Source organism: Giraffa tippelskirchi, chromosome 2 (genome assembly GCF_054371585.1).
Source record: "Giraffa tippelskirchi isolate mGirTip1 chromosome 2, T2T-mGirTip1v1.2.pri, whole genome shotgun sequence".
Lineage (NCBI taxonomy): Eukaryota > Metazoa > Chordata > Mammalia > Artiodactyla > Giraffidae > Giraffa > Giraffa tippelskirchi.
In genome coordinates this window covers 137,700,379-137,721,653 of record NC_137276.1, presented here as the reverse complement: position 1 = coordinate 137,721,653, position 21,275 = coordinate 137,700,379, and the positions used below count along the sequence as shown (strand labels likewise).

Below are 21,275 nucleotides of genomic sequence, written 5' to 3'. Positions count from 1 at the left end.
GATTTTTTTATGTTTCAATACTTATAAAATTTTAATTATTTAGATATCCCTCCTTTTATTCTCCAAGTTTTCCTAGTTTGGGCAATAAATGTAATGATTATCTTACTATAACCCCAACATTCACCTGGCCCACTGTCTATGGCAGCTACCTACAGGGCCACTCCTGGAATCATTGCAACTATCCTTGAAGTCCCATCCAGTCATTAGCCATAGGATTCTCTCTGTTGATATTTAAGTGGGGTACACAACTGCCAACCAGTGCACCAAAACAGCCAGGATGAGAAGAGAATTTGATCTTCAAGAAACTCCCAGTGGCTCCCTGTAGAATCTTAACCCACCATCTCACTGTGTGTGTGTCAGTCACTCAGTCATGTCCGACTCTTTTCAACCCACGGACTGTAGCCCACCAGGCTCCCCTGTCCATGGAATTCTCCAGGCAAGAATATTGGAATGGGTTGCCATTCCCTCATTAAAAGAGAGTAAGAAGAGAGGGCTTTAATGCCATTAAATGTCCAAAATTAATTTATTATAATCATATTTCATATTGCCTGTCTGCCAGAGAGGAGGAAAATATGGATTACATTTCCTGAACCAAGATTTGGTACACATTGACTAAAAATATATTTTACATATAAAATTTATTTAAATAATAAATGTTATAAATAAATAAATATTTAGTAATGCCCTTAATGCTGAAGCTGAAGCTCCAATACTTTGGCCACATGATGCGAAGAGTCAAGTCACTGGAAAAGACCCTGATGCTGGGAAAGATTGAGGGCAGGAGGAGAAGAGGGTGACAGAGGATGAGATGGTTGATGACATTACCAACTCAGCAGATATGAGTTTGAGTAAACTCTAGGAGATAGTGAAGGACAAGGAAGCCTGGTGTGCTGCTGTCCATGAGGTCACAAAGAGCTGGCTACAACTTAGCAACTGAACAACAAACGCCCTTAATAAATTGCTTTCATTAAAGTGAATAATCTCATTAAATCAGGATACTCATGGAAAATTTGGGTGATGTCTTCATTTGTGTGAAAAAAAAATATGCCTGAAGTAGTTCCAAATTATCTTATGGATATTCCAAAATAATCCTAAATTATTTTCCTCTAGCTTTAGAAAAAGAGTAATGATCTTGATATAAAAATAAATCCCCAAATCATCCTGAAAGGGTGTCATTAACCTGAAAGAGAGTGTTTCTAACTCCTTTAATATCGAAAATAGCAAATTAAAATTAGCACTAACTGAGCAACAAAATTTTAAAAAGGGATATTGCAGATTTGGTCATGGAGAACGCCATGAGCATAAGTGGGAGTGAGTCATATACAGTCTAATTTGAAAAGTCCAGGTGCTGCTTGGCATATAGAGATATTGTATAAGCTAGCGTTTGAAATTTTAAGTTACGGTAATAGCCCAGAAGCAATATCCAAAAAAACCAAACAGATACATCAAAGTGAAAAACAAGTTAGGTAATTATTACCTTTCATAGTAAGGCAGGGTAGCACTTTCTAAAGTAAAAGAAGTAATACTTCCAAGGAAACTAGATTGTCTCTGCAGGGCAGGTAAAACTGTCATTGACAGAACTGTACCCAAGAGCCCAGGATGTTAATTTATCTCATTTCATTCTCTTGTCTCATTCAGGATAAGGTAGTCATTAGGGATGAAACAATGAGGACAGCCAACGAAAGCCGGAAGAGAAATGATTTCAAATATGATATGTTTGTCACTTTGCCTTACATCTGGTCTAATAATTCTTCAGGAATTTAAAATTATTTTGGATAGATGATCAAAATAAATAAATAGATTCAAGAGTTAGACATTTGTGATTTAAAAACTAAGAATTATGAACACGAGTAAATTATTAATGTTCATTCTAATTCTGTAATTCCAAATCTTAATACCTGATCCAAAATGACTTCAATGGCTCAACCGACATACTAATAGCTGAATACGTTGTTGAGCTGAATGCCAAAAGTATACAAAAATGGTGTCTAATGTCTAAGTTGTACAATAAAGAATGAATATTGGCTAAAGTTCCACTAATATGTGTAGCAGAGAAGGATAACTGGTAGTAGATGTATTAAGTCTCGTTCCGTATTTTTGTTGTTAAATCCTCTATGAGTCCTAATCATCTAGTAATTATGGTTTGGATTTCCTTTCATTGTAGTTAATAATAATAATAAAAATTTGCTTCTGTGTTTTGAATTTAATAGTGTATATTTTATCAATTTTTCTTTGAATATTTTTACTGGATGTAAAACAGTGAAATTTAAGGAAACTTAATAATGCCATTTTGAAAAGGCTTTATGTTCATTAAAAATATTATAAGCTCAAGGTAAAAAATAATAAATAGTATGGAGGAGAAACAATTGAAAATAAAACTTCTTCCTTTTCTACTATACTTGCCTCCCCTCTCAGATCATGAAGCCATATTCCTAACAATTTGCTGCAAATTAATTCACATGTTTCCAATACCTAAACACACACACACTTGCACACATACACACAAGGATTAATACAAAGCAGAATACATTTCATTGCAACAAAGATAACTGTTATTCTTTTTGATGATTATCTCATATTTTAACCTGCTAATATCTTTTACTAAGGTAGGAAAGTCTTGGTAACTGAATATTTCGTAAACAGGTCTGAGACCCAAAGGATAGCCTCCCCAGATAGAGTAGTCAATAAAAAGACAATTGCATGTGTTGAGTTTGCTCATTGTTGGTCCTTTCTGTGAATATTAGGTAGGGCAAAAACTCTGGTCTTTTTATTTTGTAACATATAGTTAACTGGGTAAACACTGAGTGAGCATGGTGTCATTTGTAATACATTTATGTTTTAACAAGCTATGGGATCTTTTTCTTTTAATCAACTGTTTCTTTTCATGCAGAATCACTTAATTGGCATTTTCAGTGAACTACATATTTGAGGAGATGAATATACATCTGTACTTTGAAAATAAGAACAAAATGCAATTTTGTTTGTTAAATTACTCTAAATAGCAATTTAACTGAATTTTTAAAAAATAATTGAGCCTCCTGTCCCTTCAGCTAGCCTTTTAATATTAAACAACCCCACTAACATTTGGCAGATAATCATGCCTAAAGTATAGCTTCAAATTGGGCTGTTAATGAGAGTGCTGGCGGATTTGAGCTTTTTGCAAAATCTATTATGGATTGTTTTAAAACTTTATTAAGGGTCTATCAGATGGGTCCATAAAATACAGGGATGTTTCAATACAGAATGTGACTTTTATTAGTCCTCTCATGATATATGACATCAGTTTGATTCAAGATGGCAATAAAAAATATATAGCCTGTTCTAGAGAACTCCATTTCCTAGATCTGGAGATTTGTGATTAGTAGGCAGAGAATTTAAATCACATAGCAGACATCAGACAAAGCAAGATTTACCTTACCAAACACTTCCATAGAAAGTCAAATCTCTCCAGCCTGGCAGATAGGATATTCCTCCAAATATTTCTTGCAAGCACATCCAAGGATTACACATACTCTTTCATCATGCTTAACATTAAGAATGAAATGACCATTTATGGACTTCCCAGGTGGCTCAGTGGGTAAAGAATCCACCTGCAAAGGCAGGAGACACAGGAGACAGGGGTTCAATCCCTGAGTCAGGAAGATCCTCTGGAGGAGGGCATGGCAACCCACTCCAGTATTCTTGCCTGGAGAATCTCATGGACAGAAGATCTTGGAGGGCTACAGTCCATAGTGTTGCAAACAACTGGACATGACTGAAGTGACTGAGCATGTACACAACACCCATTTATAGACAGTTAACAGGCAAGCTTGCTCAAAAATAAAAATACTAGAAAATGTTTGAGAGTTTCACATTATCTTTAAGACATCTGAGAAAAATGAAACTTAATGTCCTACTATAATTTAGAGTATGTTCAAGCCAATTTTAAAGCTTACTCTTCTTTTACAAAATAATTACAGTATTCTGTACATTATGACAAAGATTCCTAAGCTTCCCCATTTATATGGTGGGCATACCTCTCTAAGATTATACCACCTCCTCCTCCATCTTATTCTAGCCTAAAAGTATATTCCTTTTTTCAAAAAAAAAATTGTTAATTTTTGAATAGGGTATCATAGTTGTTTTAAGTCTATTTTTAAGAAATTCATTAACATAAACATAGGAACTCAGATGATGAGTTGGATGAGATGGTTGGGTGACATCACCAACTCGATGGACATGAGTTTGAGCAACCTCCGGGAGTTGGTGATGGACAGGGAAGACTGGCATGCTGCAGTCCATGAGGTCACAAAGAGTGGGACATGACTGAGTGACTAAACTGAAACTTAGGAACTCAGACATCAGAAATTAATCATATTTTCCAGGAGTCTTACCCCTAAATATATGCAAATTGATGGACTCATTTTCTACTCAGTTTTAATATAAAATATATATTGGACTATGTTATGAAAAAAGTTTCTTAATATTTAAGAAGTGTGATGCTTTGTTAAAACTTTACTAAATCCTGTTAACTTACTCTGAACTATTTTCTACCTATTCATCCCTCCATCTAACATTCATTGAATATCTACTCTGTGCCAGGCACTTTGCAAGGCATCAGCCAGGACTACTAGAGAATTAAGAGATGATTCTCAACTTCAAGGCATTTATGGTCTGATGGGTGACACACACAATTTAGCAAACACATACAGTATACCACATGACATTCTAATAGAGGGTTTGCCCAAAGGACTAGCAGACTTCAGGCAACAAAGAGATGAAGTGTTCACTAGATTCTTGGGAAAATGGAGTCCAGAAAAGTTCAGAGAGAAAGTGACCATGTACTTCAGGTTTTCCTTTATCTCTTCCCTCCCCCAACTCCAATCTGCCACTAAGTCTCTTTCCAATGAAGATTCCTATGAAGATTCTCTCTCTTCCCATTTGAGTAATAATACTATATAACTTGGGGTCTCAAAGAGTCGGATACAACTGAGCGACTTTCACTTCACTTCACTTCACTTCACTTCACTATATAACTATGGCTTCCCTGGTGGCTCAGCTGGTAAAGAATCTGCCAGCAATGCAGGAGACCTGGGTTCGATCCCTGGGTTGGGAAGATCCTCTGGAGAAGGAACGCATTCCAGTATTCTGGCCTGGAGAATTCCACAGACAGAAGAGCCGGGTGGGCTATAATCCTTGGGGTTGCAAAGAGTCAGACACAACTGAGTGACGTTCATTATATGATTATTAGGAAGCTTATTGGCAGTGAATTTCTTTACTGCTTGACCACATCTTTACAAAATGGGACTTTGACAAATATGATACTTCCCTATAGTCAAAATTACAATTAGGTTATTGATGACTTCAGAAAGAGGAGAAATTACATTGCTACCTATACTTACCTTTAAGGCCTATCCCAATACCTTGTGTTTTTTGCTTTAAGAGGATATATTTTGAAAATTACTCTTCTGATTGACTCTTATTTCCTGTCTAGGCTCCAGGTTGAATGGGATTTAGAAAGATACCAATCTATCATCAATCATTTCATAGTATCAAAAATTTCACATTTGCAAACATCTTGATAATTTACATATCCTTTTCACTGACACATTTTCATTTGATTCTTAAAAAACAAATTCCATGTTTTTGGTAGGTCAGATATTATTATTCCCATTTTAGAGATGAGAAAACAGATTCTGCAGTCTAAGGGCAGAGACCAGACTAGACTTTGTGACTTTTTATACATCCTCATGATTTCATTCATTCACTTGTTCAATTAAATTAATTCTAGAACTGATCATTAGTACAGAAACAAGGTCAGAAAACTATAGCCAACACTTTTTTAATATCCATGAGAATACCCCTCACACCCAAAGAAAAGTATTAGACCTGTTTGTAATTGGACCCAGGCTGATATAGGGACCATATTATGATCTATCACAGAAATCTAACAAATGGGATTGAAGTGACGTGAAAGTGTTTTACAGATGAGGAAATGGAAGCCCATAGAAGGGAAGGTATATATTCTGAGTTCCCAGTAGTGGTCACTAAAGTGGTTTCCTAATGTCCACACCAGCGATCTTCAATTACTCATATGGGTAACAAGGGAAAATCTCTACTGATACTGGAGAGCACCACTTGTGAAAATGAATGGAAACTTACGTAACTATATCTGAAGAAAAAAATGCTGGCCAGAGGGCTGTCTGCAATGCTGTGTATGTTACACTGACAACGTGTAGCTATCCTAGAGATCCATTTTTCTACTAATTTAAGAACTATCACCCATATTTATTATACATTTCCTGTTATAAATAAGGTGATATAATTTACACTCATATTATGCCTGTGTTTTTGTTAAGAACTTTTTTTTTAATTTGAGCTAACATTCTTTTTTGTTTGTTTGCTAACTTGTTTGTATATAAAGAGTCTTTAAAAAAATGTTGTTGCTTACTCTTTGCAAACCATCTGGCAATTCCAATTCCAATGACAAAGGAAAACAGTGACTAAACTAAAAGGAACAAAAGTAAAGGCAGGTCAACTCTTCAAAGAGAGAACTTATTTACAACCAGATTTGAGCAGTGCTAAATAGTGTGCCCCAACAGCATAATTAATAATAACATTCAGAGGTAGTTTTCATCTTTAATCTTATTTCTCATTAATTTGAAATTGGCTTAACTTAGAATTTAATGAAGAAAATTAGGAATCAGCATAAAGAAATACTGGGTCCATAATGAAGATGATAAGCAGGCTCTGCCAGATGGCAATATAAAAACCCATGGCAGGTCATACACAGAAATCAAGCACTGATTTTCAAATAAGAAATTGGGGGGGGGGGACTGAAATTTTCTTACAATAGTATAAGATTTTTATACAGATATGCTAATAAATCTGGTTTACATGTGATATCTCTGTTCAGCATTTTTTCTATCATATTGCAAGTAGCATTTCTGCTATCAATAATTTATTCCATATTACTTAACATCTTATTTACAAAGAGTTTGGTACTCCATTTCAGTGATCTCCCTACCATTTCCATATACACTTGTCTTTCCATTTCATCCTATATATTTTGGCCAGAATAACTTTCAGAAATCACAGTTTCATACGATTATGTTCTATACAAATATCTCCCATTGAAAAACATACTTCTTCCCATGTACCTATAGAATGTAGTTCTTGAATTAAAGCCATTTGCTCTTTGGCCGAACAAGTCATTCTTGAGTTCCCTGATTACACTCTCTGCCCCATCCAACAGTTCTATATCTTGAAGAACAATTAATCTATATCATGAAAGTGAAAGGGTTAGTCACTCAGTCATGACCCACTCTTTGTCACCAATGGACTGTATGTAGCCTACCAGACTCCTCAGTCCATGGGATTCTCCAGGCAAGAACACTGGAGTGGGTTGCCGTTCCTTTCTTCAGGGAATCTTCCCAACCTAGGTATCAAACCTAGGTCTCCTGCATTGCAAGCAGATTCTTTACCATCTGAGCCACCAGGGAAGCCCAATCTATATCACGGAATTAAGCAATTTCTCAAAATGCATTCTATAAAATACTACATCCTTGAGTATAAATATTTCACTTTTAAAGACTTTCAAACATGTTTTCCCAACATGCTTGGGAAACCTGGGTTAAACAAAGTTAAATGATTCCTCTTTTGCCTGATTTTCCTTAAGGGACTATTGTTATCAGTGTTCCTCAAAATTATTTGACCATGGACCTCTTTTCATGAAGCCAGTTGTTTGATGTGTATCTATCCATATGCATACCCATATAAATACATATATTTCTAAATCTTATCTAAAAGAAAAATAAATACATTAAAAGCTTCAGAAAAATTACACACAGACTTACCATATAACCTGTAGTCCCACCCTTATGTTTATACATACCCAAGAGAAATGAAAATATGTACATGCAAAAGCTTGCACATCAATATTGATAGTAGTATTATTCATAATAGCCCAAAGGTGGAGACAACTCATATGTCCATCAATTGACAAATGGATTTTAAAAATGTGGTAAAAATGAATGGAATATTATTCCATAAGATATAATATCATTTAGCCTCAAAAAGGACATTCTGGCACATATTATAATTTGTATGAAAGAAGCCAGTCACAAAAAGCCACATATAATATGATTACATTCACATAAAAGTCCAGAATTGAGAAATCTGTAGAGACAGAGAGTAGGTTTGTGGGTGCTTAGGTTTAGAGGGGAATAAAGGAGAGATAGTAACATGATACTAAATGCTACAGGTTTTCTTTTTAAGGTGATAGGAATGTTCTAATATCAACTGTGGTAATAACTGTATATATTTTTCAATGTATTAGACACTATGAATGGTAATTTCCAAAAGGTTAATTGGAAGGCATGTGAATTACATTTCAATAAAACTGGCTTTTAAGAAAAGTTTATTATACTGTATAAAGTGCTATACAAATGTAATATATCACTATTAGCACCTTTTATCTTTCTATGTGAAATAAATGTCATCATTGTTAACAATAATAAGAAAAAAAGAAAAGTTTTTAAAATATTGAGAAGAGCAGGTATCACACCATTTGGTAACCCTTCCTATGGCCTATTTTAATTAGTGGGGGCTTAACAATTATTAAACAAGTGAACTGAAAGAAAAGCTAACAAAAGGCTTTCTTCCCAGGGTGGTCTATGATGACAGAATCACTTGCCCTGAAAGCCTGTTAGAAATGCAGATTATCAGGCTGATCTCACACCTGCTGAAACAGAATCTGCATTTTAGCAAGATCTAAAGCGATTCCTGGTGCCTCAGATGGTAAAGAATTTGCCTGCAATGAAGGAGACCTGGGTTCAATCTCTCGGTCAGAAAGATCTGCTGGAGAAGGGAATGGCTACCCACTCCAGTATTCTTGCCTGGAGAATCCCAAGAACAGAAGAGCCTGGCGGGCCATAGTCCATGGAGTTGCGAAGAGTTGGACATGACTGAGCGACTAAGCACACAGAGTGATTACGCATTTCAGGTCTTACTGTAGTATCTTCTCACTGTTGAGAACACTAGACTTTTACATAGCTATTTTGCTTTCTCATGCCTTAAGGCTTTTTAATAGGGAATAAATCAGCTCACTTTTAATAAGGACAATGTCTAATGAATTATAATTAACCTAATTTTCTCAGCTGTGGTTTTAATATGTTTCCAGTACTCAGTCAAGCCTCCAAAATGTGATGATTATTTAAAACAGTAGAAATCATATAAAAATAAATAGACGACTTGTTCAGGTCTTTTGGTCCCTTGAATTTTATAGTCATGCCATCTTTTATGATCACTGATTTAAATGCAAAAGATTATAGTTACCTTGTTCAAAGATACGTAACAAATTGTTTTTAAAACAGCTTATTTTCTCATGAGTGAAAATCAATTTATAATCACCTTTTTTTAGTTTGTCAACATTTTTTGATTAATTAGCAAGGGTCATTTTGGTCATGCTCAAAATATATTAAATATACATGAAGCAGAGAAAAAAAATATATATATATTTTTTAGAACTCTGCTAAACAGTTTGTGCTATTGCTGGGAATATTGTAAGACTTGAAGTGTCCCATATCTATAAGCTTGTTAGAATTTAGAGAAATTTATAACTAAGAAGCATGTACTTAATTACAGCATGATGGTGGTGCATGTTTAGTCACTCAGTCATGTCTGACTCATTGTGACTTTTTGGACTGTAGCCCACCAGACTCTTCTGTCCATGAGATTTCCCAGGCAGGAATAGTGGAGTGCGTTGCCATTTCCTTCTCCAGGAGATCTTCCTGACCCTGGGATCGATTCTGTATTGCATATGTTCTTGTGCATTGCAAGTTTATGCTTCACTGCTGAGCCACCAGGGAAGCCCTAATTACAGAATAAATATACATATAAAATGCACTCCTTTCAAGGATTATTCTCATTTCTCCTCCTTCCTGCTCCTGACCTTTTATACTCACACAGACAGGGAAGCCTTAAGAAGCTGGATTCTGTGGGTCTCCATCCCAACCCAGAAATGGGGGTCAGTAGGACCCAGTGACAAATTTGAACCAATCAAGGCTAATTCCTTTCCCCGTCACAGGTGTGTGCTAGGGAAGTTAAGGTCTCCTATGACAAGCTGGACCACTCAGCATTGTCAGGTTGTCTGTTATTGGAGAGTTATCAATAGGTTTTAGAAAAATTTAGCTGCCTTTCTCAGTCTGCAAGACAGACTGCAAATAACAATTTATGATCAATTATCCTGGGTATTCAGAAAAACAATCACAGAACCATAAGCTTTCATATATAATGCCAGAGGTCCACCAAACCTCTTTTAACAAAGATAATACTGAGAATTAGAAAAATTCTCAGATATGATTCTTTTAAATATATCTACTACCTGTGGGGAATGGTAAAATACATGAAAGCTGATGTTTGTAATAGTATGGCACACTCTACATATTTACAGTATTTCCTATTTTTAGGCATATACCGTTACCAGTGAAACACTTGTATAGAAGATATAAAGTAAAAATACAAATAAATATGCATCTTTCATGTGCTTGGTTTTTACTGGTGTTGCATGTGGAATTATCCATCAAGTGTATCCACAATAAATAAAATGAGTGATGTCTTTTTATATTGATATTACCTGTATTCAAGGAAGTGCAGACTAGGTCTATGAATAAATGAAGAACTAGAATAAATAATAAAAACAAACAATTTAAATTTACAAATTAAAGTATACATTTATTTTCAGAAATGAGTGGTTTCAATTCTCTCTATGAGGTCCTATAGTGAGGAAATTCTGATCTTTAGAAGGTCACTGAAAATAGACACATGAAAGCCAATAGCAAAATAACGAGTCAATTTTAACTGGCTTATTTCCTGATTAAAAATTAAAAATGTATATATTCAGGATTCTCCTTAATGAGTCCTTCCATTATTTAGAAATTGATGCTTCCATGTTTTAGAAATTGATGAATTTCTTTGAGCAAGAAAATCTTTAAAATTAGTTATCCATTATTATTTACGACAGTAACAGAAAATAATATGGGTCTTGAAAGGTAGGAATCAAACCTCCACATTTTACAGGTCTAAAAAGACCACTCTTTAGAATACAGGATCATATTGATCTTTTGGAGGGTGTTATTCCATATTGTAAAAAATATATAGAGAGAGGGAAAACAAAAATCTGAATTCAGGCAGGGTGCTTCAGTTGGGGATTTTTTCTTAGAAAAAAAAGAAAAATGTAACAATATATTTTTTCAGAAAGATCAGCTCATTTTTAAGAGGATCAAATAGAGAAACTCAAAATAATTGTGAATGAAACTAAAAGCTTTTATTCTTAAGAATAATAAATTTATATTATGCTTCCTGATAAACAGTAAAATTTAAGGAACATGAGCCAAACTTGGGAAGGAAGGTCCCTTGCTGTCCACCATTCCCAGACACTCCCGTACAGATGTTTGTCCTGATTGGCAGTTCTGTTTCATCATTTTTGCGAGTGGCAGGAGCTATTGAGGCAGTAGGTTTGCCTTAGGATTTTTGTCCTGGCATATTACCAACAAGAAGCCCCTGTAAGCAGTGTCTTGCTTATCAGCCTTATACTTTGGCGACTTCTTTTTTTCTAGCGTCCCTCCTTCGGCTACCTATAGGAAAGAAAATGTTAGTTGTTCAATCATGTCCCACTCTTTGTGACACCATGGACTGTAGCTCACCAGGCTCTTCCATCCATGTGATTTTCCAGGCAGGAATATTGGAGTGGGTTGCCATTTCCTTCTCTAGGGGATCTTCCTGACCCAGGGATCAAACCCAGGTCTCCCGCATTGCAGGCAGACTCTTTACCATCTGAGACACCAGGGAAGCCCCACCTATAGGAGCTATGCCATAGATCTGTGCCTCTAATGAAAATTGGGTAGTGGGCCAGCTCATCTTGGAGAATCTATATCAGTTACTGTTTCTTTCAGCTTGTTTCACTTCCAAATACACTTTTGACTGTAATATGTATTAGCTGAAAGCTGAGGTGTTGAAATGATTACTCTGAATCACTAGGGGAGAAATGATGAGCTTTAGTTAGAAGATTAACTTCAAAAGAGATAAAGTGGATTTCCATTTTCATAGCAGAGTTTCAGATTTGAATTATATGTGCTTTCTCTCTAGATGAAGAGACACAGATACTTAAGAAAACATCCAGAGCTTCTACAAAGCATGATCCTGTTGTGGCAGTGGCAGCTTTGCTGTTCAAATCTCAGATGCTTTCCAGTGTTGAGCAAGAAGGAAGAGAAACAGCAGGGCAAGTAGTATGAAGTAGTACTCTGATAGGGATTTTTTTAAAGGAAATTAAAGAAGTGGAAGGAACGTGGTTCAGTCCCAGGACTGAATGATTAGTGCCTGTCCCTATTCCCTGATCCGCTGGAGAAGGGGTAAACTACCCACTCCAGTATTCTTGGGCTTCCCTCGTGGCTCAGCTTGTAAAGAATCGGCCTGCAATGTGGGAGACCTGGGTTCAATCCCTGGGTTGGAAAGATCCCCTGGAGAAGGGAAATGGTATCCACTCCAGTATTCTGGCCTGGAGAATCCCATGGATTAAGTCCGTGGAGTCTCAAAGAGTCGGACATGACTGAGCGACTTTCACTTTCACTGTTCCCTGTAGCCCCTTTTGATTCAACAGTGGGTTATCTCATTCTCTGGTTAATTCCCATAGCATTTTCCTTGTTCCTGCACATAGTTACTCCTGCTATCTTATATTATCTTATACTCATCTCCTTTATTGAGCTGGAAGCTCCTTGGAGAGAGAAAGATAACCACCTCACACGTATTTTTATATTCAGCAACATATAGCATAGGAGGAAATTTTTTAAAAATGAGGGAAAAATGAAAAAAAAAATTGAGCAAATATTATGTATTAGGCTAATGCAAGGTGTTAGTATATAAAAAGATATGTTAACAAATGTGTATTCCCTGCTTGACTTTTGAATTAATTGAGATTTAATCCAAAATAGGTGGAGGTAGACAAAATAGCAACTTGATTTTTGTTAAAGTAGAACCTGGAGAAAAGGATTTAGAAGTTTCCTAAAGATGTATGGGGGTCAGATGGGGTCCTGACCTACTTAAGCGTGCATCAGAACAGACCAGCATGGCCATTTCCTGAAGGCCTTTTGCAGATCCTAAAGAGGAGACAGGAAGGTGGACTGAATTCTGTATTCTTTTCCCCAAACTCCCCAGAGAGGGAAGTAACTCCTTCCCTGGGAAGAAGGGAGTGAGTGATCTCAGGATTGATAATATCCCTCTTCTTGTGGTGATGAAGTAGGGGAAAGGAGCCTTATCACCACCAACTTGTTTGCCTACAACATCTCATTTAATTTCTCAGTTCACATCAGGTTAAATATTGTTATTCTAGTTTTATAGATGAAGAAGGGACGGCCTGTGGATATTAAGTAACTTCCCCTAAATCTCATAGTTAGTGAATGTCAGATTAAATATTCAAACCCAAAGTGTGTGTTTTGTTCAACATGGTCCACAGTGTATGGGTCAGACACATAATTTGTTAGATGGATAAATGGATGAAAAGAAAGATATTTGTATAGTTTTATGTTTCAAATATGATAAATTCCAAGAATTTTAAGTGATTCATAGTTTTTTTCAACATAATGAATTCCATATTATAAATGTGTCGATAAATTCAAAACAGAAAAATTTTAATACATGAGGATACACTGTATGGGAATTTTCTCAAATTGTTCTTCATTTTATATCACTCCCCACCCCCCGACCAGACTGTCAGCTCAAGGAGGTCACAGAGCTAGTATTACTATCTTTGTGCTGTGCTTAGTCCCTCAGTCATGTCTGACTCTTTGCAAACCCATGGACTGTAGCCCACCAGGCTCCTCTGTCCATGGGATTCTCCAGGCAAGAACACTGGGGTAGCTTGCCATGCCCTCCTTCAGGGGATCTTCCCAACCCAGGGATCGAACCCAGGTCTCCCTCATTGCAGGAGCATTCTTTACCATCTGTGTGTCTGCATATGCTCCCTAATACCAGCAGAATTTCAAGAGGCCCTTTATAAATGACTATTAAAAGAAGCAACACAGAAAAGTAAATAAATCCTTAATAATGATTTCTTCAAGTGAATTTTATGAACTCAGAAACTAAGATGTGTGTATTATGTATGTAGATAGATAGATACATACATACAGGGATGGAAAGATAGGCAGTATTTTTTCTTCAAGTGCCAACAGCTTCCAGTATTTGGTACAATGTTTTTAGTAAGTTGAGGAGGGCATAGAAATGCTCTGTAAGTGTGTAAAGAATTAATATAAGGGGGGGTTCTGATTTGTTAAGTCTTTCTGAGCTAAGAAGAAAATAAAATTTAGGCTTAAACTTCAGCAGGAGGAATATAGATTACACATAAGAAAAGCTTTCTTGATAGACAGACTTATCAAAACTGTGAAAAGGACATGCAGAACCCCCCTGATCAGAGATGTCTAATATCAGGATAAACAAGCAGATTGTTTAGAGTTGGTGCTGATTGGAGGCAAGGAGCAGACCTGGGTGAGCTCTCAAAGCATATAGTGTAATTACTCCTGCGTGTGTCCTTAGTCACTCAGTCGTGTCCGACTCTTTGTGACCCTTTGGACTATAGCCCACCAGGCTCCTTTCCAGGCAAGAATACTGGAGTGGGTTGCCATTTCCTTCTGCAGGGGATCTTCCCAACCCGGGGATCAAACCTGCATCTCCTGCATTTCCAGTGTCTCCTGCATTGCAGGCAGATTCTTTACCTGCTGAGTCAGCATGGACCATATCTCGATGCTTAATGATACTGAAATACTACGATGAAAGAAACCAAATTTTGCATTAATTTAGTACTCTTAAGATTACCCCTAACACAATGCTGAACAGTTACTAGCTACCCAATAAATGCTTATTGGCCATAATTGGAAGAATGGCAATTGGAAAAAGGAGAGCTGGATTTTGTTCTTAGCTCTATAAGTAAACCATCTGGGAATTGGAGGAATCAATCAGGTTCTTCAGGTTTTAATTTCTCTCCTCTGTAGATTGTAGCCTCTATGAGCTGAGGGTTTCTGGGCCTCTGTAGCAATTAGACTCCATGGTTCTGATTAATTTGCTCTGTATGCAGTTCATACTGCCTATCAATCTCACAGAGGAGAAATACGAAAGCTTGGTTTCCAGGATCACTTCCTCTATCAATTAGCATTTTGAGACTGTTCAAATCATTTAATTTCCTTGGGAGTCCACCTATAAAAACTTTTGTTTCAGTCAAAAATTCTATAGTTCCATATATAACAACAGTTTGCTGAGGTATATTGTTTATTCACACTATTTCTAATGTGTTTCAGAAAAAAAGTTGGCTAAAATATTATCAAATTACTTTAAAATATTTTGACTGTCAATTCATTAAACAATATACCTTTAGGTTCATTTATTTCATCCAAATGGAAAACTATATCCCAACAGTCCACTCAGTATTCATTATCTTTGTCAGTTCACTGATTACAATGTACAGCAATGTTAATTAACTTTAATTTAGAAAAAGTCCTTGACTCCATGGTACTACCATGCTCAGTCACACTAGTTATGTTGCCATGCCAATAATTTAGATATTTCATATGGAGAAATGTCAGAATTTTCAACCTAAGATTCTGAATTGCCCTCTAAAAGTAAAAATGTGATTTGCCCTTTCAAATGAAACAGATCTGTTATCAGTAAATATTTACACAGACCTACTAATAACCAAATGGCTTGACTAGTCAGACTTTAAATGACAAACCCAGCATGATTAAAAGTTGTACATAAGGAAATGAATAAGAGGTGTACTGACTATGTCTGTATGCATTTCTGACTGGTTGGACATGTACTCTTTCATCTATTCATTCATTCAGTAAGCATTTATGGAATTCTGCTAGGCACTAGACACCTGTGATGTGGTTATGAAAAAGTGATAAGACATGGCTCTTACCTAGGAGATAGTCCCGATCTTGTAAGTAATTCTAGATAGTCTAAATGTTTAAACAAATGCAGTGCTCTGTGAGAAGTTTTATATGAGAAGCATATGCAACATGAAAGAACAGAGAGTCTAACTTGTAGCCTGGAAATAAGAAGCAATAGGTTTAGACTCCCACACAAGGACCATAGAAGTTGGCATCAGACACAGAATAAAGAATAGCTATGTGCAAAATATCAATAGAAAAGGATATAAGTATAAAAACTGAACATACAACATAAAGGAACTTACTTATTTGAGAAAAATGAGACTTCTAAAGATATAAAGTTAAATTGTTGATATTTGAAACTCAATAAGACTGAGCATATGTAGTAAAGAGAGAAAAGAAAATAGAACATACGAAAGCAGCATGTGAGATAGAATAAAGTCCAGCATATGTACAATCAGAGCAACAGAAGAAGACATTTAGCAGTATCCTGGCCTCAACCCAATAGATGCCAATAGTACTCCCTCCCCTCAGTTGTGAAAATCAATGTCTTCAGACATTGCCAAATATCTCTGGGGGACAAAATTCCTCCATTTGAGAACCACTGCCATAAAAAGCAAATGAGAATCACAAACTACTGGCCTATTTCACTCATAGTTATAGATGAAAATATGATAAAATTATAGCAAATTGGATTTAATAGCAAATAAAAAGACAAAATCCAGTTCTATTTTTTCCTGAAATGCAAAGATGGTCACATTTTTGAAAAGCCTTAAATATTTTACCCGACATTAACAAATTAAAGAAGAAAACTTTATGTCCTGCATATATATAAAAATTATATGTATATATTTTCACAGTGTTAAGTGGCATGCAGTTATTTGTATATTTAATTTACACATTATAATAATCTATCTGCAGAGTGAGTTAAAAATGTGTGTTAGGTTCATTGCTATGCCTGAAAGAAGGGGATACTCATGTACCTGAGCTAATCAGAAGCCTTTTCTACAAGTTTATAGCTCTTTAGAGAAAAGGTTAGAGAATAAGATTAGCCATTTATAAATGCTTCAATTCCATTGAAAGGGTAGACTCTAGATGTATTTTAATCCTACAGTAAATGTCTGCTAAAATTTTGATCTGTATTTTAAAAAGCAATTCAAATAGTTAAATGCAATTTATATAAATGCAAAGAAAAAGTCTCTCTAAATGATTGTTTAATTCTATATCTTCAGCATTCAACACAATAGCCTTTGAAGCCAACCAACTTTTACTGTTAGCGTCAAGTAAATACATATGAATGACTCACTAGTGCCCTCACATGAATTGAAATGCCCATTTGCAGTGGCTTTAGGATAGATTTAATTTCAAAACAACCTCTATTATTTTTATTAAATTATGTATATGAACAAATCTGAGATCATTGCATGTTCAACAATCCACCAAAATGAATCATTAACATCACTATATCTATCAAATGGTCATTCAAAGAAATGGATAAGAAAAGATGCTAGGAAATATGGGACTGAGAGAAGTTCTTTATTGGCAAGTTGTTCCATCCCACACCATCAACCCTAGTTCTATATCTCAGTAAATAGGAAGTCAGTGTTAATTCAGTGTCAAACTCTTAATTCTCACAAATAACCCATGTTACTCTTATATACTGTGTAGAAATGAACATCAGTTATATGAAAACATGGAAATCACTTCTCTAAATATGTTATTTATATGAAGTGACTAATTTCAATTAAAATATGAGATAATTGCATATAAATGAATTAGTGGATATAAAGTTTAACATGCCTTACCAGACTAATAGTTGCTATAAAAATAACAACAATTATTGTTAAACGTAACACAGCTAATTGCTCTACTGGCATTTCAAATGTATCATAATGATCATGTTGATAATAATAATACTCAGCCAAAAAGAAACAAAGAGTTCACTGCTTGTCAGGCAGTGGAGAGGATTGTGAAAATAATATTCTCATCAGGCAGATCATGCTAACTTCAGTGGGCATTAGCCTACCTATCATTTGGACACCATGAGGTGCTTGACCTCTCTGGTTCTCTGATATTGAATCCATACTGAAAACATCATTTCAGTCTCATCAGAAATAAAGATGATCTCACCTGAATTTAAAAGGACCTGATTGAATTTAGGACTTGCCTTTATAAATGCACACCCTTACAGGCAGAGGACTGTGCCTGGAATGAAACTTGTCTCAGAAAGTTCCAGATGTAGTCACCCTCAAACATATGGTTGTCTACTTGCAGCCCGTCCTGTTGCTATGTGCTAGAGATGGTCCAGAAGAGAGTGAGCTGCACTGCTTCCTGAGAATCTGAGAAATTCTCCAACCTACTTACATCCACAACTTGTCTTGCCTCGGCAGTCCCAACAAACCCACAGCCCCAATCCCAGACACCTTCAGTGGGATGACTTTTGTTTCTCTTGTTTTCTTCCATTAACTTACTCATACATGTCCCATTAGGAATTGACATTGTCAGGGGAAAAATTGAGTTTGATTTTGTAAGGTCAATGGGGAAACCAAATAAATGCATTTCTATGTTATCTAAAGAAAAAGACTGAATACATTAAATGTGCAAGCATTTAAATGGTAAAAATAGATAGGGAAAAAGTCAAAAAGGATGGTAAAAAGCATGGTACCAGAGATTATTATATTTTGGGTATCTCTTTTTGAGAAGAAGACAAGGAAGTGGTCTCTGGTCCCAATTACTTTCCTAATCTGGGAAACAATGTGGTCATAAATTAGGGTACAATTCATAATTATCATTTGAATACCTACTATAGCCACTCACTATGCTAAGTGCTGTAGATGCATTATTTTATTTAATTCCCACAGCAACTTTTGTGGTTTTGCTGCTGCTGCTGCTAAGTCGCTTCAGTCGTGTCCGACTCTGTGCGACGCCATAGACGGCAACCCACTAGGCTCCGCCGTCCCTGGGATTCTCCAGGCAAGAACACTGGAGTGGGTTGCCATTTCCTTCTCCAGTGCATGAAAGGGAAAAGTGAAAGTGAAGTCGCTCAGTCGTGTCCGACTCTTAGTGACCCCATGGACTGTAGCCTACCAGGCTTCTCCGTCCATGGGATTTTCCAGGCAAGAGTACTGGAGTGGGGTGCCATTGCCTTCTCCGTTTGTGGGAGCTACCATTATCCTAAATTTTACAGATGAGGAAAGAGTCTTAGCAAGATAAAATAACATGCCCAAGGTTACAGAAATTGTAAGTGACAGAGTTGAGACTAAAATCCAGGTCTCTTTGAATCCAGTGCACTTAACCTCATTCTATAATGTCTTAACACACTATTCTGTAAAGTTTTTGGCTTATGTTTCAATCTTTGCCTCTAATCAGTGAGCTCCTTCAGGGCAGAATATATTTCTCATTAATTTTTATATCCCTAGAGCATGGAATAATGCCTGATACAGAGCAGCAACTCAATGACTGTCAAATGAACAAAATGATGAATTAATAAATAAAGGAAGGAGGGAATTAATTTTAAAAGGAGTCAGAAAATGGGAGTTTGTGGGGAAAAAGCTAATTCTATATCAAAAATACTGTTCCTGTGGTTGCTTTTGCTTCTCTTTATTTCTATTGTAACAACACATGAGTATTTTATGATAAGCACCATTTTCACTTCAGAATTAAACAAAATGCTTTCACAAATATGTACTTTACCCAGGGATTTAAATGAACGATTGAAATTCCATAATCAGAACATGACACAGCCAAACCAGTGTATAATCATGTTTCTTATAATAAGCTACTTGAAGTGTTCTTAGGGTTACAATTTTGTAATCTAGACATGAGAGGAAGATCTGTGCTCTTGACAACATTCAGCACAGGCATTTCAACTGGCTCTGGATCAAAGACACCCCTCTCTTTTGCATTACATAGATGTTCTCTCTTATCAGGAAGCAGACAGTCCCAACTGTTACCTCTACATCCTCTGCCATCTTCCTCCAGATTCTGGCCAGCTTGACACTTGCAGTAATAACTGCCAATTGTATTACAGCATTGGTCCTGACAGCCACCGTTGTCAGTGGTACATTCATTTATATCTGCAATTGAATATACAAACAGAAATTAGCTTCCTATAGCTAGACACACAAAAAGACTTCAGTGGCTCTCCTAAAAATATACCGTCACAGTATGATATCACTCTTTGATCTCAGATGAAAGAAGAAAAAATTATAATACCTTATTTTAATTAACACACTCCAGTTTTAGCTAACACACTCCAGTTTTGGTGTAAAGAAAAAGATAGGTCATAATCTTTGATATTTGATGTATTTTTGAACAGTGTTTTAAGGGCTTGTCTAAGTTTAGGGAATTTGGAGGCTTAGGGTGAAAATTAAGAAATTTCACATCCGAGTCATCATTTCAGGATGAGATTGAGAAGAAAGCAAGGAACTAGCAAGTTAGAACACAAGGTCACTTATTTATCCATTAAGTGTTTGGTTGCAGGCTTCTCAGATAAATAATTATTGAAGCACAATCTGGAATCAAGATTGCCGGGAGAAATATCAACAACCTCAGATATGCAAATGATACCACCCTTACGGCAGAAAGTGAAGAAGAACTAAAGAGCCTCTTGATGAAAATGAAAGAGGAGAGTGAAAAAGTTGGCTTAAAGCTCAACATTCAGAAAACTAAGATCATGGCATCTGGTCCCATCACTTCATGGCAAATAGATGGGGAAACAGTGGCTGACTTTATTTCGAGGGGCTCCAAAATCACTGCAGATGATGACTGCAGCCATGAAATTAAAAGACACTTACTCCTTGGAAGGAAAGTTATGACCAACCTAGACAACATATTAAAAAGCAGAGACATTACTTTGCCAACAAATGTCCATCTAGTAAAGGCTATGGTTTTTCCAGTAGTCATGTAGGGATGTGAAAGTTGGACTATAAAGAAAGCTGAGCGCCGAAGAATTGATGCTTTTGAACTGTGGTGTTAGAGAAGACTCTTGAGATTCCCTTGGATTGCAAGGAGATCCAACCAGTCCATCCTAAAGGAGATCAATCCTGGGTGTTCATTGGAAGGACTGATGTTGAAGCTGAAACTCCAATACTTTGGCCACCTCTTGTGAAGAGTTGACTCATTGGAAAAGACCCTAATGCTGGGTAGCATTGGGGGGCAGGAGGAGAAGGGGACGACAGAGGATGAAATGGTTGGATGGCATCACCGACTCAATGGACATGAGTTTGGGTAGGCTCCAGGAGTTGGTGACAGACAGGGAGGCCTGGCATGCTGCAGTTCATGGGGTCTCAAAGAGTCAGACACAACTGAGTGACTGAACTGAACTGAATGGAACTGAATCACTATATCTTTGGTATTGCA

General features: G+C 36.3%; 1 long non-coding RNA gene across 1 annotated transcript in view; it reads right to left on the bottom strand.

Moving 5' to 3' along the window:
• The window catches only part of LOC145538557 (uncharacterized), a 119,252-nt gene that overhangs the window by 86,927 nt on the left and 11,050 nt on the right, over window positions 1-21,275 (bottom strand). Inside the window, exon 2 of the long non-coding RNA XR_014077013.1 lies at window positions 19,868-19,990. This is a non-coding gene — a long non-coding RNA (uncharacterized LOC145538557). The remainder of the gene's footprint in view (window positions 1-19,867; window positions 19,991-21,275) is intronic.